At 47.6% G+C, this 14,722-nt stretch overlaps 1 protein-coding gene across 2 annotated transcripts in view; it reads right to left on the bottom strand.

The window, feature by feature from the left end:
- The window catches only part of ASB3 (ankyrin repeat and SOCS box containing 3), a 90,590-nt gene extending 81,656 nt beyond the window's left edge, over window positions 1-8,934 (bottom strand). The window contains exon 1 of one of the 2 annotated variants that reach the window (XM_038751109.1): window positions 8,916-8,934. The gene's annotated coding sequence lies outside the window, so the exon portion shown is untranslated. The remainder of the gene's footprint in view (window positions 1-8,915) is intronic. The other variant, XM_038751106.1, reaches the window with a different exon arrangement.
- Between the last annotated feature and the right edge of the window lie 5,788 nt (window positions 8,935-14,722).

Below are 14,722 nucleotides of genomic sequence, written 5' to 3' on the forward strand. Positions count from 1 at the left end.
GCTCTGCGCACAGTAAGCGCTCAGTACGATTGATTGATTGATTGTTAAAAAATTTTAGTACGGCAAACTAGCCACGCGATCGAATAAAGACAATTTTTCGGAGTATAAAAAGTCACACTATGTACGGGGGATTTTTCGATGGAACGCGCACGCTTTATCGGAAGGAAAGTGAAGACGATTCCTTCCAATATTTTTAAAAGGGGGGGACTCAGAGGGCTGACCTTTGTCAAGCTCAAATTACCAGAATTTAGCGAGGCTGTCTCCTGGTGATATCCAATGCACCCTGCTGCAAAACCAAAGACTAGCTTGCCTCTTGACTTTCAATCAGAAAGCAGTACCCCATCAGATGTATACACTCTCTCAGATAGAGCAAGCATCATCCTCAGTGGTATTTATGGAGTACTTACTTGGTGCAAAGCACTATGCTAAGCATTTGGGAGAGGACGTTTCCTCCCCAAGTAGCGCTTGCCTTGCATAGCTATTTCAGATAAGCGCCCAAGGGGTTTACGGCATGCATTTCATTCATTCATTCGTATTTATTGAGCGCTTACTGTGTGCGGAGCACTCTACTAAGCCATAGTACTTATTATGACAGGGAGATATTATAAAACCCGACCCTGTATTCAGCAAACCATCCCCCAACCAACAACGAAATGATGTACTGTTTCAGTTTGTGCTTACTGACAAAATACTAGATCTGAGCACGGGACTACAAAGAACGGGTCTAGAGTTCAGTCATTTAACTTTTCCCAGAAAGCTACTGGGTCCAGCTCTCCTTTCCAATTTTCAGAGTCCCTTCTAGATTAATAGGTGCAATAAAGTCAGTGATAAATTATATTTAATAGAGCAGGGCAATAAAATATTGGGCCTATTTAAAAGCTGTACGCAATTGCCCAGAAATGTTGCAGTGTTTTCAGTATCCAAGTTGTCAAGATTGGAAAATTCTGTTGTTCGCAGATCTGTACCTTATTAAAAATTTCCAATACTGAATCGGAAGGTAATGCTTTCTCCGCTTTCTCTTTTGATGTATAGTTACGGCGTTTTCCGAAATTGCAAATGTAAGCTGAACCTCCTGACTCCTTTATCACTGGCGCCGGACTTTTTAATGAACCATCTCTGATTCTTGCTTTCAAGCCTTTTCCCCTGAAAACGTTTTTAAATCCGCCCATTGCCACAAGTCACTCAAATCAAACCGCCGTTTAACACAGTCACGCACTTACTACTGTGCCAAGTGAAGGACTGTATTCACTTTCCCCACCAAATTCAAACGGCAGATGCCGGGGGAACCATTCTAATCCCGGCTCCGCCACTTGTCGGCTGTGTGACTTTGGGCAAGTCACTTCACTTCTCTGTGCCTCAGTTCCTTCACCTGTAAAATGGGGGTGAAGAGCGTGAGCCTCACGGGGGACAACCTGATCACCTTGTAACCGCCCCAGCGCTTAGAACAGTGCTTGGCACATAGTAAGCACTTAACAAAATGCCATTATTATTATTATTATTATTATTATAGTGGGGCCCTCCAGGCCATAGGAGAATCCAGGTCCAAGGGTCTCCAGACCCTGCAGTGACAAGTGGGAGTTCACCTTGACAAACACCCTAAAACCCATGGGTAATTCATTCAATCGTATTTATTGAGCACTTACTGTGTGCAGAGCACTGTACTAAGCGCTTGGGAAGTCCAAGTTGGCAACATATAGAGACGGTCTCTACACAACAGCAGGCTCACAGTCTGGTATTTGTTAAGCACTTACTATGTGCGATAATAATAATTGTTATTATGGTACTTGTGAGGCGCTTACTTGAGCCCCACGTGGGACAACCTGATTACCTTGTATCTACCCCAGCGCTTAGAACAGTGCTTGGCACATAGTAAGCGCTTAACAAATACCATCATTATTATTATTGTTATGTGCCAAGCTCAGTTCTAAGCACTGCGGAAAGATAGAAGTTAATCAGCGTGGACACAGTCCCTGTCCCTCATGGGGCTCACACTCTTCACCCCCATTTTGCAGATGAGGGAACTGGGGCCCAGAGAAGTTAGAGGACTTGGCCAAGGTCATACAGCAGACACAATTTTCCAAGTACCGGGGTGAATACAAGCAAATCAGGTCGGACACAGTCCCTGTCCCACATTGGCTCACGGTCTTAATCCCCATTTTACAGATGAGGGAACTGTGGCACAGAGAAGTGAGGTGACTTGCCCAATGTTCACTCATTCATTCAGTCATTTATTGTACGCTTACTGTGTGCACAGCACCGTACTAAGCGCTTGGGAAAGCACAATTCAATAATAAACAGTCACATTCCCTGCCCACAACGAGCTTGCGGTCTAGAGGCAGGAGACAGACATCAGTACAGATAAATAAAATTGTCCCAGGGTCACACAGCAGTCAAGTGGCGGAACCGGGATTAGAACCCAAGACCTTCTGACTCCCAAGCTAGGGCTCTAACCATTAGGCCATGCTGTATAAAGATACAAGCCTAAGTGCTACAGGGATCATGGACGTGGCGAGGTGGCAAATGAGTGGTTGATTTCATGGTTCTTGGCAAAAATGACTTTTGGACCAGGCTTCAGGTGAAGAAATAAAAAGAATTTAAAAAAGCGTGGCTCAGTGGAAAGAGCCCGGGCTTTGGAGTCAGAGGTCGTCGGTTCAAATCCTGGCTCCGCCACTTGTCAGCTGTGTGACTTTGGGCAAGTCACTTCACTTCTCTGCGCCTCAGTTCCCTCATCTGGAAAATGGGGATTAAGACTGTGAGCCCCCCCCATGGGACAACCTGATCACCTTGTAAACTCCCCAGCGCTTAGAACAGTGCTTTGCACATAGGAAGCGCTTAATAAATGTCATTATTATTATTATTATTATTCTCTGCGCCTCAGTTCCCTCACCTGTAAAATGGGGATTAAGACTGTGAGCCCCACGTGGGACAACCTGATCACTCTGCATCCTCCCCAGCGCTTAGAGCAGTGCTTTGCACATAGTAAGTGCTTAACAAATGCCATCATTATTATTATTATTTGCATCTAAACTTCCAGTCCATCTTGGTTCCACTTTTTCTGATTTCCTCCTTCTTCCACCATCTTTGACACTCTTTTCCGGCACATCTGATTTCCAAGGGCCGCTGCCATCTCCTTTCAGTTAATAATCTGCTATCACCGTCTTCCTTTCATCTTCTACCACTAACAGAAGCTGCCATGCGCCAAATAAAGAAAACCCCCCACAAATGATCAACAGACAACTAACTTGAGAAATCCAACAAAAATCTCATTTCCCCAATCCCTTCAGTCCTCCACAGAGGCGAATATTTAATTCAAAGTTGTTTGCCCTTTTTTGTGTACTGCAGATTTTTAAAAATCAGATTTGAATGAAGAAGACGCGAAGGTGAATATTTTACGCACTCTGCTTTCTGCAGTATAAACTACATAATCACTGTGGAGGCAAAGTAGGAAATTCTTTAACGAGCGAATAGGTTAGGAAAGGCTGGGACACCTGCCGCACTGAAATTCCTTGAGGAAATAACATTAGTGAGCACCAGTTTTTTTTTTTAATTAAAGCTATGAATGTACCATTTTAAGGTTTGGGTGTTTTTTTCTTGTGAATTCAGCACAAACATAATATGATTGCCAAACTATAATACTCAATCCAATTGACAAGATCGTTCAGAAGACTTTTATCGTTCCCTAAGAAGCCTCTTCTTTCCACGAAAAGAAAATTAGACTCATTCTTAGACCTAGAAAGCATTCAATCAAAACGATCGGCCCTTAAGGTTTCAAGATTTCTAAAACTTCTTTTTGACTCCGTCGAGGAAGAATCACCCCCCAAAACTTCCTTCCTCGCTTTTTATTAACTAAGTTCCTAAGCACGCTTAAAAACTTTTCGGCTTCGGCCAACTGTGTGGGGGAATATCAATAATGATGGCGTTTGTTGAGCGCTTACTATGTGCCAGGCACTGTACTAAGAGCTGGGGTGGATATAAACAAATTGAGTTCCCCGTCAACAGTCTCAAAGCTCATTTTCCAGATGAGGTAACTGAGGCCCAGAGAAGTGAAGTGACTCACCCAAGGTCACCCAGCAGACAAGTGGTGGAGGCAGGATTAGAACCCGTGGCCTTCTGACTCCCAGAAGGCTCAAGCCACTGTGCCATGCTCCTTCTGTAGAAAAGCGGCCCCCATCCTGTGCTCTTTATAAGCTACTCTCAGGCTGTCACCTTATTGCTTCCTCTCCCAGGCTGGTGTTTGGCACAGAGTAGTAATAATAATTGTGGTATTTGTTAAATTCTTATTACAAGCCAGACACCGTATCAAGCGCTGGGGTAGACACTGTAAGCTCACTGTGGTATGTAGGAAATGTGTTTACTGTCATATCGTACTCTCCCAAGCGCTTAGTACAGTGCCCGGCACATAGTAAGTGCTCAATAAATACAACTGAATGAATACAAGATAATCGGGTTGGACAGTCCCTGTCCCACCTGGGGCTCGAAGTCTTAAAATCAAATCAAAGAGAATCAAATCAAATCCATCAGCATCAAAGAGAAGCAGCGTGGCTCAGTGGCAACAGCCCGGGCTTGGGAGTCAGAGGTCGTGGGTTCGAATCCCGGCTCTGCCAATTGCCAGCTGTGTGGCTTTGGGCGAGTCACTTCACTTCTCTGGGCCTCAGTTCCCTCATCTGTAAAATGGGGATGAAGACCGTGAGCCCCCCGTGGGACAACCTGATCACCTTGTAGCCTCCCGGCGCTTAGAACAGTACTTGGCACATAGTAAGCGCTTAATAAACGCTATCATTATTATTATTATTAATCCCCATTCTCCATATGAGGAAACTGAGGCCCATAGGAAGTGAAGTGACTTGCCCAAATGGCGGAGCCAGGATTGGAACCCAGGTCCTCTAACTCCCTAGCCCATGCTCTATCCACTAGGCCACTCTAGAGTACTTGCTAAAAAACGGTCTGAAGGAGGATTTCAATGCATCAGTGGCCGAACCAAGGTTAAACCCAAACCACCATCTAGTACCCGGGCACTGCCCATGACTGATTTCAAATGTTAGGTCTGTCCCTGGAGCATCTGATTTTCTATAAATAATAATCACTGAGAAACGTGTGAAGCACTTTCCAGGTGCTAAGCCCTGAGGTAGATATAATAAGAACGATTGTATTTGTTAGGCGCTTACTATGTGCCAAGCAGAGATCATCGGTCTGGACACAGTTCCTGTCCTGTATGGGGCTCCCGGCTAAATAGGCAGGGAAACAGGAACTGAGTTCCCCATTTTACAAATGGGGAAACTGACGCACAGAAAAGCAAAGCGACTCGCTCAAAGTCAACAGCAGGCAAGCGGTGGAGTTGGGATTAGAACCCGGGTCCCCACATTCTCAGGACTGTGTTCTTTCCACTAGGTCAGACTGCTCTTGACACCTGCCCATTTCTCCGTCCTTATTCGGCACCCTCCGAAATTCTTAATCATAGCGGGAAAGACCTCATTCAGAATCAATCAATCAATCTCTCTCTCTCTCATGATTCAGGCCCATCATTAACTGCTAGTTCACCCCAGTGATCACTAGGTTCTGTCCTGACAATGCCAACCTTTCCGCCTCCATAATAAACTAAGGCATCAGGTTTGAACTATTTACCTCTGCCAAATGCACAACGTCCCTTCCACAAGCCTGTCTTTCCGCAGTCGCCTCAACCCTTCTAGACACATTTAGCCATCAATGTCCCTTCCACAAGCCTGTCTTTCCCCAGTTGCCTCAACCCTTCTAGGCACATTTAGCCATACGTTGGTTTCCACTAGTCACATTGAAAAACAACAACAACAACAAAAATAATAAAATTTCTGGACCTCTACTACAAAACCACCCCCCCCCACCCAATAGCACATTCAGCTGGTTGTGGGCAGGGAACCAAGTAATAATAATAATAATAATAATAATGGCATTTATTAAGCACTTACTATGTGCAAAGCACCATTCTAAGTGCTGGGGAGGATACAAGGTGATCAGGTTGTCCCATGGGGGGCTCACAGTCTTAATCCCCATTTTACAGATGAGGTAACAGGCACAGAGAAGTTAAGTGACTTGCCCAGAGTCATGCAGCTGACAATTGGTGGAGTTGGGATTTGAACCCATGACCTCTGACTCCCAAGCCCGTGCTCTTTCCACTGAGCCACGCTGCTTCTCATAACTCTTTCAAGTGCTTAGTACAGTGCTCCACTCACAGCAAGCCTTCAGTAAATACGAATATTGCCTGAGGACACCCAGAGTCAAGGGTCGGAGACACCCAGAGTCAGGGGTCTGAGGCCCCCAGAGTCAGGGGTCTGAGGCCCCCAGAGTCAGAGGCCTGAAGACACCCAGAGTCAGGGACCTGAAGACACCCAAAGTCAGGGGCCTGAGGTACCCAGAGTCAAGGATTTGAGGCACCCAGAGTCAAGGGTCTGAGACACCCAGAGTCAAGGGTCTGAGACACCCAGAGTCAAGGGTCTGAGACACCCAGAGTCAGAGGCCTGAAGACATCCAGAGTCAGGGGTCTGAGGCCCCCGGAGTCAGGGGTCTGAAGACACCCAGAGTCAGAGGCCTGAGGACACCCAGAGTCAGGGACCTGAAGACACCCAAAGTCAGGGGCCTGAGGTACCCAGAGTCAAGGGTCTGAGGTACCCAGAGTCAAGGGTCTGAGACACCCAGAGTCAGTGGCCTGGGGACACCTAGAGTCAGAGGTCTGAGGACACCCAGAGTCAAGGGTCTGAGACACCCAGAGTTAAGGGTCTGAGAAACCCAGAGTCAAGGGTCTGAGACACCCAGAGTCAGAGGCCTGAGGACACCCAGAGTCAAGGGTCTGAGACACCCAGAGTCAAGGGTCTGAGACCCAGAGTCAGAGGCCTGAAGACACCCAGAGTCAGGGGTCTGAGGCCCCCAGAGTCAGGGGTCTGAAGACACCCAGAGTCAGAGGCCTGAGGACACCCAGAGTCAGGGACCTGAAGACACCCAAAGTCAGGGGCCTGAGGTACCCAGAGTCAAGGGTCTGAGGTACCCAGAGTCAAGGGTCTGAGACACCCAGAGTCAGGGGTCTGAGGCACCCAGAGTCAGGGGTCTGAGGCACCCAGAGTCAGTGGCCTGGGGACACCTAGAGTCAGAGGCCTGAGGACACCCAGAGTCAAGGGTCTGAGACACCCAGAGTCAGAGGCCTGAGGACACCCAGAGTCAAGGGTCTGAGACACCCAGAGTCAAGGGTCTGAGACACCCAGAGTCAGAGGCCTGAAGACACCCAGAGTCAGGGGTCTGAGGCCCCCAGAGTCAGGGGTCTGAAGACACCCAGAGTCAGAGCCCTGAGGACACCCAGAGTCAGGGACCTGAAGACACCCAAAGTCAGGGGCCTTTGGTACCCAGAGTCAAGGGTCTGAGACACCCAGAGTCAGGGGTCTGAGGCCCCCAGAGTCAAAGGCCTGAAGACACCCAGAGTCAAAGGTCTGAGGCCCCCAGAGTCAAAGGCCTGAAGACACCCAGAGTCAAAGGCCTGAAGACATCCAGAGTCAGAGGTCTGAGGCCCCCAGAATCAAAGGCCTGAAGACAACCAGAGAGTCAGGGGCCCGAGGTACCCAGAGTCAGAGGCCTGAAGACACCCAGAGTCAGGGACCTAAAGATACCCAAAGTCAGGGGCCTGAGGCACTCAGAGTCAAGGGTCTGAGGCACCCAGAGTCAAGACCCAGAGGTGGGCTTCTCAGACACACAGAGGCGGCAGGCACCTGAGACACTCAGAGTCACAAGCCTGATATCCGTAAAGTCAGAGACCTGACAATAAGTGGAGTCTGGGACCTGAGACACTCTGAGTCAGAGGCCTGACACACGTGGAGGCTGGGGCCTGACACACCAGAATCAGAGGCCTTCAGACACCCACAGTCAGGGGTCTGAGGCCCCCAGAGTCAGGGGTTTGAGACACTTGGAGTCAGAGAAGCAGCGTGACTCAGTGGAAGGTGTCCGGGCTTTGGAGTCAGAGGTCATGGGTTCAAATCCAGGCTCCGCCAATTGTCAGCTGTGTGACTTTGGGCAAGTCACTTCACTTCTCTGGGTCTCAGTTCCCTCATCTGTAAAATGTGGGGTGAAGACTGTGAGCCCCATGTGGGACAACCTGATCACCTGTAACCTCCCCAGCGCTTAGCGTGGCTCGGTGGAAAGAGCCCGGGCTTTGGGGTCAGAGATCATGGGTTCGAATCCCGGCTCCGCCAACTGTCGGCTGTGTGCCTTTGGGCAAGTCGCTTCACTTCTCCGCGCCTCAGTTCCCTCATCTGTCAAATGGGGATGAAGACTGTGAGCCCCCCGTGGGCCAACCTGATCACCTGGTAACCTCCCCAGCGCTTAGAACAGTGTTTTGCGCAGAGTAAGTGCTTAATACATGCGTGGCTCAATGGAAAGAGCCCGGGCTTTGGAGTCAGAGGTCATGGGTTCAAATCCCAGCTCTGCCAACTGTCAGCTGTGTGACTTTGGGCAAGTCGCTTCACTTCTCCGCACCTCAGTGACCTCATCTGTCAAATGGGGATGAAGACTGGGAGCTCCCCGTGGGCCAACCTGATCACCTTGTAACCTCCCCAGCGCTTAGAACGGTGCTTTGCACAGAGTAAGCGCTTAATAAAGGCCATCATTACTCGGCACGTGGCAAGCGCTTAATAAATACCATCATTATTCATCATCATCAATCGTATTTATTGAGCACTTACTGTGTGCAGAGCACTGTACTAAGCGCTTGGGAAGGACAAATTGGCAACATCTAGAGACGGTCCCTCCCCATTATTACTATTATTATTCTAAGCTTGGCATCGTTGGGGTCGGAGGGCTGACGACCCCCGTGGGGTCAGTGGGGGGAGGGGGAGGAGAGGCCGCCTCGGGGGCGCGCGCGGCCCGGGCCTCGGGGGCGCGCACGCGCGCCGACCACTCACCCGCTCTGCGCACGTCCGGACGCGGGGCCGCGCTTCCACGGGCCCCCGGGGGGGGCGGGGGAGGACGCAACGTGCGTCGGAGGGGGGGGAGAGGACGCAACGTGCGTCGGCGGGGGGGGAGAGCACGCAACGTGCGTCAGGAGGGGGGGAGAGGACGCAACGTGCGCAGGCGCGGGGGGACGCAACGTGCGCCGGCGGGGGGGGAGGACGCAACGTGCGACGGCGGGGGGGACGCAACGTGCGCCGGCGGGGGGGGGCGACGCAACGTGCGCCGGCGGGGGGGGAGAACACGACGTAAGCCGGCGGGGGTCGGGGGGGAGAGGACGCAACGTGCTTCCTCTCCTCTTCCACATCCCCCCCACCTTACTTCCTTCCCCTCCCCATAGCACCTATATATACTAATAATAATAATGGCATTTATTAAGCGCTTACTATGTGCAAAGCACTGTTCTAAGCGCTGAGCACTGTTCTAAGCGCTGTATATATATATATATATGTATAGATATATATATAGTTTATACATAGTTTTGTTTTGTCATCTGTCTCCCCCTTCTAGACTGTGAGCCCGCTGTTGGGTAGGGGCCGTCTCTATATGTTGCCGACCTGTACTTCCCAAGCGTTTAGTACAGTGTTCTGCACACAGTAAGCGCTCACAAATATGAATGAATGAATGAATGCGCCGGCGGTGGCGGGGGGGGAGAGGACGCAACGTGCGTCGGCGGGGGGGGGGAGAACACGACGTAAGCCGGCGGGGGTGGGGGGGGAGAGGACGCAACGTGCTTCCTCTCCTCTTCCACATCCCCCCCACCTTACTTCCTTCCCCTCCCCATAGCACCTGTATATAATAATAATAATAATGGCATTTATTAAGCGCTTACTATGTGCAAAGCACTGTTCTAAGCGCTGTATATATATGTATAGATATATATATAGTTTGTACCTAGTTTTGTTTTGTCATCTGTCTCCCCCTTCTAGACTGTGAGCCCGCTGTTGGGTAGGGGCCGTCTCTATATGTTGCCAACCTGTACTTCCCAAGCGTTTAGTACAGTGCTCTGCACACAGCAAGCGCTCACAAATATGAATGAATGCGGGGAGAGGGCGCAACGTGCGCCGGCGGGGGGGAGGACGCAACGTGCGCCGGCGGGGGGGGGGAGAGGACGCAACGTGCGCCGGGGGGGGAGAGGACGCAACGTGCGCCGGCGGGGGGGGGGAGGACGCAACGTGCGCGCTGGCGGCGGGGGTCGGGGGGGAGAGGACGCAACGTGCTTCCTCTCCTCTTCCACATCCCCCCCACCTTACTTCCTTCCCCTCCCCATAGCACCTATATATACTAATAATAATAATGGCATTTATTAAGCGCTTACTATGTGCAAAGCACTGTTCTAAGCCCTGAGCACTGTTCTAAGCGCTATATGTATATATATATATATATATATATATATATATATATATATATATATAGTTTGTACATAGTTTTGTTTTGTTCTCTGTCTCCCCCTTCTAGACTGTGAGCCCGCTGTTGGGTAGGGGCCGTCTCTATATGTTGCCGACCTGTACTTCCCAAGCGTTTAGTACAGTGTTCTGCACACAGTAAGCGCTCACAAATATGAATGAATGAATGAATGCGCCGGCGGTGGGGGGGGGGGGGAGAGGACGCAACGTGCGTCGGCGGGGGGGGGACGCAACGTGCGTCGGCGGGGGGGGAGAACACGACGTAAGCCGGCGGGGGGGGGAAGAGGACGCAACGTGCTTCCTCTCCTCTTCCACATCTCCCCCCCACCTTACTTCCTTCCCCTCCCCATAGCACCTGTATATAATATAATAATAATGGCATTTATTAAGCGCTTACTATGTGCAAAGCACTGTTCTAAGCGCTGAGCACTGTTCTAAGCGCTGTATGTATATGTATATATATATATATATATATAGTTTGTACATAGTTTTGTTTTGTCATCTGTCTCCCCTTTCTAGACTGTGAGCCCGCTGTTGGGTAGGGGCCGTCTCTATATGTTGCCAACCTGTACTTCCCAAGCGTTTAGTACAGTGTTCTGCACACAGTAAGCGCTCACAAATATGAATGAATGAATGCGCCGGCGGTGGTTGGGGGGGGACGCAACGTGCGCCGGCGGGGGGGATGACACCGTGCTTCCTGTCTTCCACATCAATCAATCAATCAATCGTATTTATTGAGCGCTTACTGTGCAGAGCACTGTACCAAGCGCTTGGGAAGTACAAGCTGGCAACATATAGAGACAGTCCCTACCCAACAGTGGGCTCACAGTCTAGAAGACATCCCCCCCACCTTACTTCCTTCCCCTTCCCATAGCACTTGTGTATATATATATATATATGGTTTGTACATATTTATTACTCTATTTTACTTGTACATATTTATTCTATTTATTTTATTTGGTTTATACGTTTTGCTTTGTCATCTGTCTCCCCCTTCTAGACTGTGAGCCCGCTGTCGGGTAGGGGCCGTCTCTATATGTTGCCGACCTGTACTTCCCAAGCGTTTAGTACAGTGTTCTGCACACGGTAAGCACTCACAAATATGAATGGATGAATGAATGCGCGGGGGGGGGAGGACGCAACGTGCTTCCTCTCCTCTTCCACATCAATCAATCAATCGTATTTATAGAGCGCTTACTGTGTGCAGAGCACTGTACTAAGCACTTGGGAAGTACAAGCTGGCAACATATAGAGACAGTCCCTACCCAACAGTGGGCTCACAGTCTAGAAGACATCCCCCGCACCTTACTTCCTTCCCCTCCCCATAGCACCTGTATATACATCATCATCATCAATCGTATTTATTGAGCGCTTACTATGTGCAGAGCACTGTACTAAGCGCTTGGGAAGTACAAGTTGGCAACATATAGAGACAGTCCCTACCCAACAGTGGGCTCACAGTCTGAAAGGGGGAGACAGAGAACAAAACCAAACATACTAACAAAATAAAATAAATAGAATAGATATATACAAGTAAAATAGAGTAATAAATATGTACAAACATATATACAGGTATATACTGTATATATATATATATATAGTTTGTACATATTTATTACTCTATTTTACTTGTACATATTTATTCTATTTATTTTATTTGGTTTATATGTTTGTCATCTGTCTCCCCCTTCTAGACTGATTGAATAAATACGGCTGAATGAATGAACAAGTACTCTATTGATTGTTTGATTGAATAAATCCGACTGAATAAATATGGCTGAATGAACACCCTGTTGACTGACTGAATAAATCCGACTGATTGATTGAATCAATATGGCTGAATGAATGAACACCCTATTGATTGATTGAATAAACCCGACTGATTGATTGAATAAATACGGCTGAATGAATGAACAAACACCCTATTGATTGTTTGATTGAATAAATCCGACTGAATAAATATGGCTGAATGAACACCCTGTTGACTGACTGAATAAATCCGACTGATTGATTGAATCAATACGGCTGAATGAACGAACACCCTATTGATTGACTGAATAAATCCGACTGATTGATTGAATCAATACGGCTGAATGAACGAACACCCTATTGATTGACTGAATAAATCCGACTGATTGAATCAATACGGCTGAATGAAAGAACACCCTATTGATTGACTGAGTAAATCCGACTGATTGAATCAATACGGCTGAATGAATGAACACATGCCTTATTGATCGACTGACTGAATCCGATTGATTGAATCAATATGGCTGAATGAATGAACACATACCCTATTGATCAATTGACTGAATGAATCCGATTGGTCGAATCAATACGGCTGAATGAATGAACACATACCCTATTGATCGATTGACTGAATGAATCCGATTGATCGAATCAATACGGCTGAATGAATGAACACATACCCTATTGATTGATTGACTGAATGATTTACTGAATGAATACGATCGATCAAATCAATACGGCTGAATGAATGAACACATACCCTATTGATCGATTGGCTGAATGAATATGATTGATCGAATCAATATGGCTGAATGAACACATACCCTATTGATCGATTGACTGAATGAATCCGATTGGTCTAATCAATACGGCTGAATGAACACATGCCCTATTGATTGACTGACTGAATGAATCCGATTGATCGAATCAGTACGGTTGAATGAATGAACACATACCCTATTGATCGATTGACTGAATGAATCCGATTGGTCGAATCAATATGGCTGAATGAGTGAACACATACCCTATTGATCGATTGACTGAATTAATCCGATTGATCGAATCAATACGGCTGAATGAGTGAACACATACCCTATTGATCGACTGACTGAATGAATCCGATTGATCAAATCAATACGGTTGAATGAATGAACACATACCCTATTGATCGATTGACTGAATGAATACGATCGATCGAATCAATACGGCTGAATGAATGAACACATACCCTATTGATCGATTGACTGAATGAATATGATTGATCGAATCAATACGGCTGAATGAACACATACCCTATTGATCGATTGACTGAATGAATCCGATTGGTCTAATCAATACGGCTGAATGAACACATGCCCTATTGATTGACTGACTGAATGAATCCGATTGATCGAATCAGTACGGTTGAATGAATGAACACATACCCTATTGATCGATTGACTGAATGAATCCGATCGATCGAATCAATACGGCTGAATGAATGAACACATACCCTATTGATCGATTGACTGAATGAATCCGATCGATCGAATCAATACGGCTGAATGAATGAACACATACCCTATTGATCGATTGGCTGAATGAATCCGATTGATCGAATCAATACGGCTGAATGAATGAACACACACCCTATTGATCGATTGACTGAATGAATATGATCGATCGAATCAATACGGCTGAATGAATGAACACACACCCTATTGATCGATTGACTGAATGAATACGATCGGTCGAATCAATACGGCTGAATGAATGAACACATGCCCTATTGATCGATTGACTGAATGAATCCGATCGGTCGAATCAATACGGCTGAATGAATGAACACATACCCTATTGATCGACTGACTGAATGAATACGATTGATCGAATCAATACGGCTGAATGAACACATACCCTATTGATCGATTGACTGAATGAATATGATTGATCGAATCAATACGGCTGAATGAATGAACACATACCCTATTGATCGACTGACTGAATGAATCCGATTGATCGACTCAATACGGCTGAATGAATGAACACATGCCCTATTGGTCGACTGAATGAATACGATTGATCGAATCAATACGGCTGAATGAATGAACACATGCCCTATTGATCGACTGACTGAATGAATCCGATTGATCGAATCAATACGGCTGAATGAATGAACACATGCCCTATTGATCGACTGAATGAATATGATTGATCGAATCAATACGGCTGAATGAATGAACACATACCCTATTGATCGACTGACTGAATGAATACGATCGATCGAATCAATACGGCTGAATGAATAAACACATACCCTATTGATCGACTGACTGAATGAATCCGATCGGTCGAATCAATACGGCTGAATGAACAAATATCCGATTGATTGATTGAATCAATACGGCTGAATGACTGAACAAATCCCGTACTGATCGACTGACTGACTAAACAAGATTGTGACTGAGTGAGGGCGGCCCGCCAATATGGCTGCCAGGGCGGGCGAGGGGGAGGAGGATGAGGTGAGTGAGGGCAGGCCCCGAGGCCCCGGATGTTGATGGGGCCGCCGGAAGGAGACGTGGCGGCGGTTGGGCCTTGCTGCGTCCCGCCCCCTTCTCTTTCTCCTC

The sequence above is a fragment of the Tachyglossus aculeatus genome, chromosome 9, assembly GCF_015852505.1.
Source record: "Tachyglossus aculeatus isolate mTacAcu1 chromosome 9, mTacAcu1.pri, whole genome shotgun sequence".
NCBI classification, from domain to species: domain Eukaryota; kingdom Metazoa; phylum Chordata; class Mammalia; order Monotremata; family Tachyglossidae; genus Tachyglossus; species Tachyglossus aculeatus.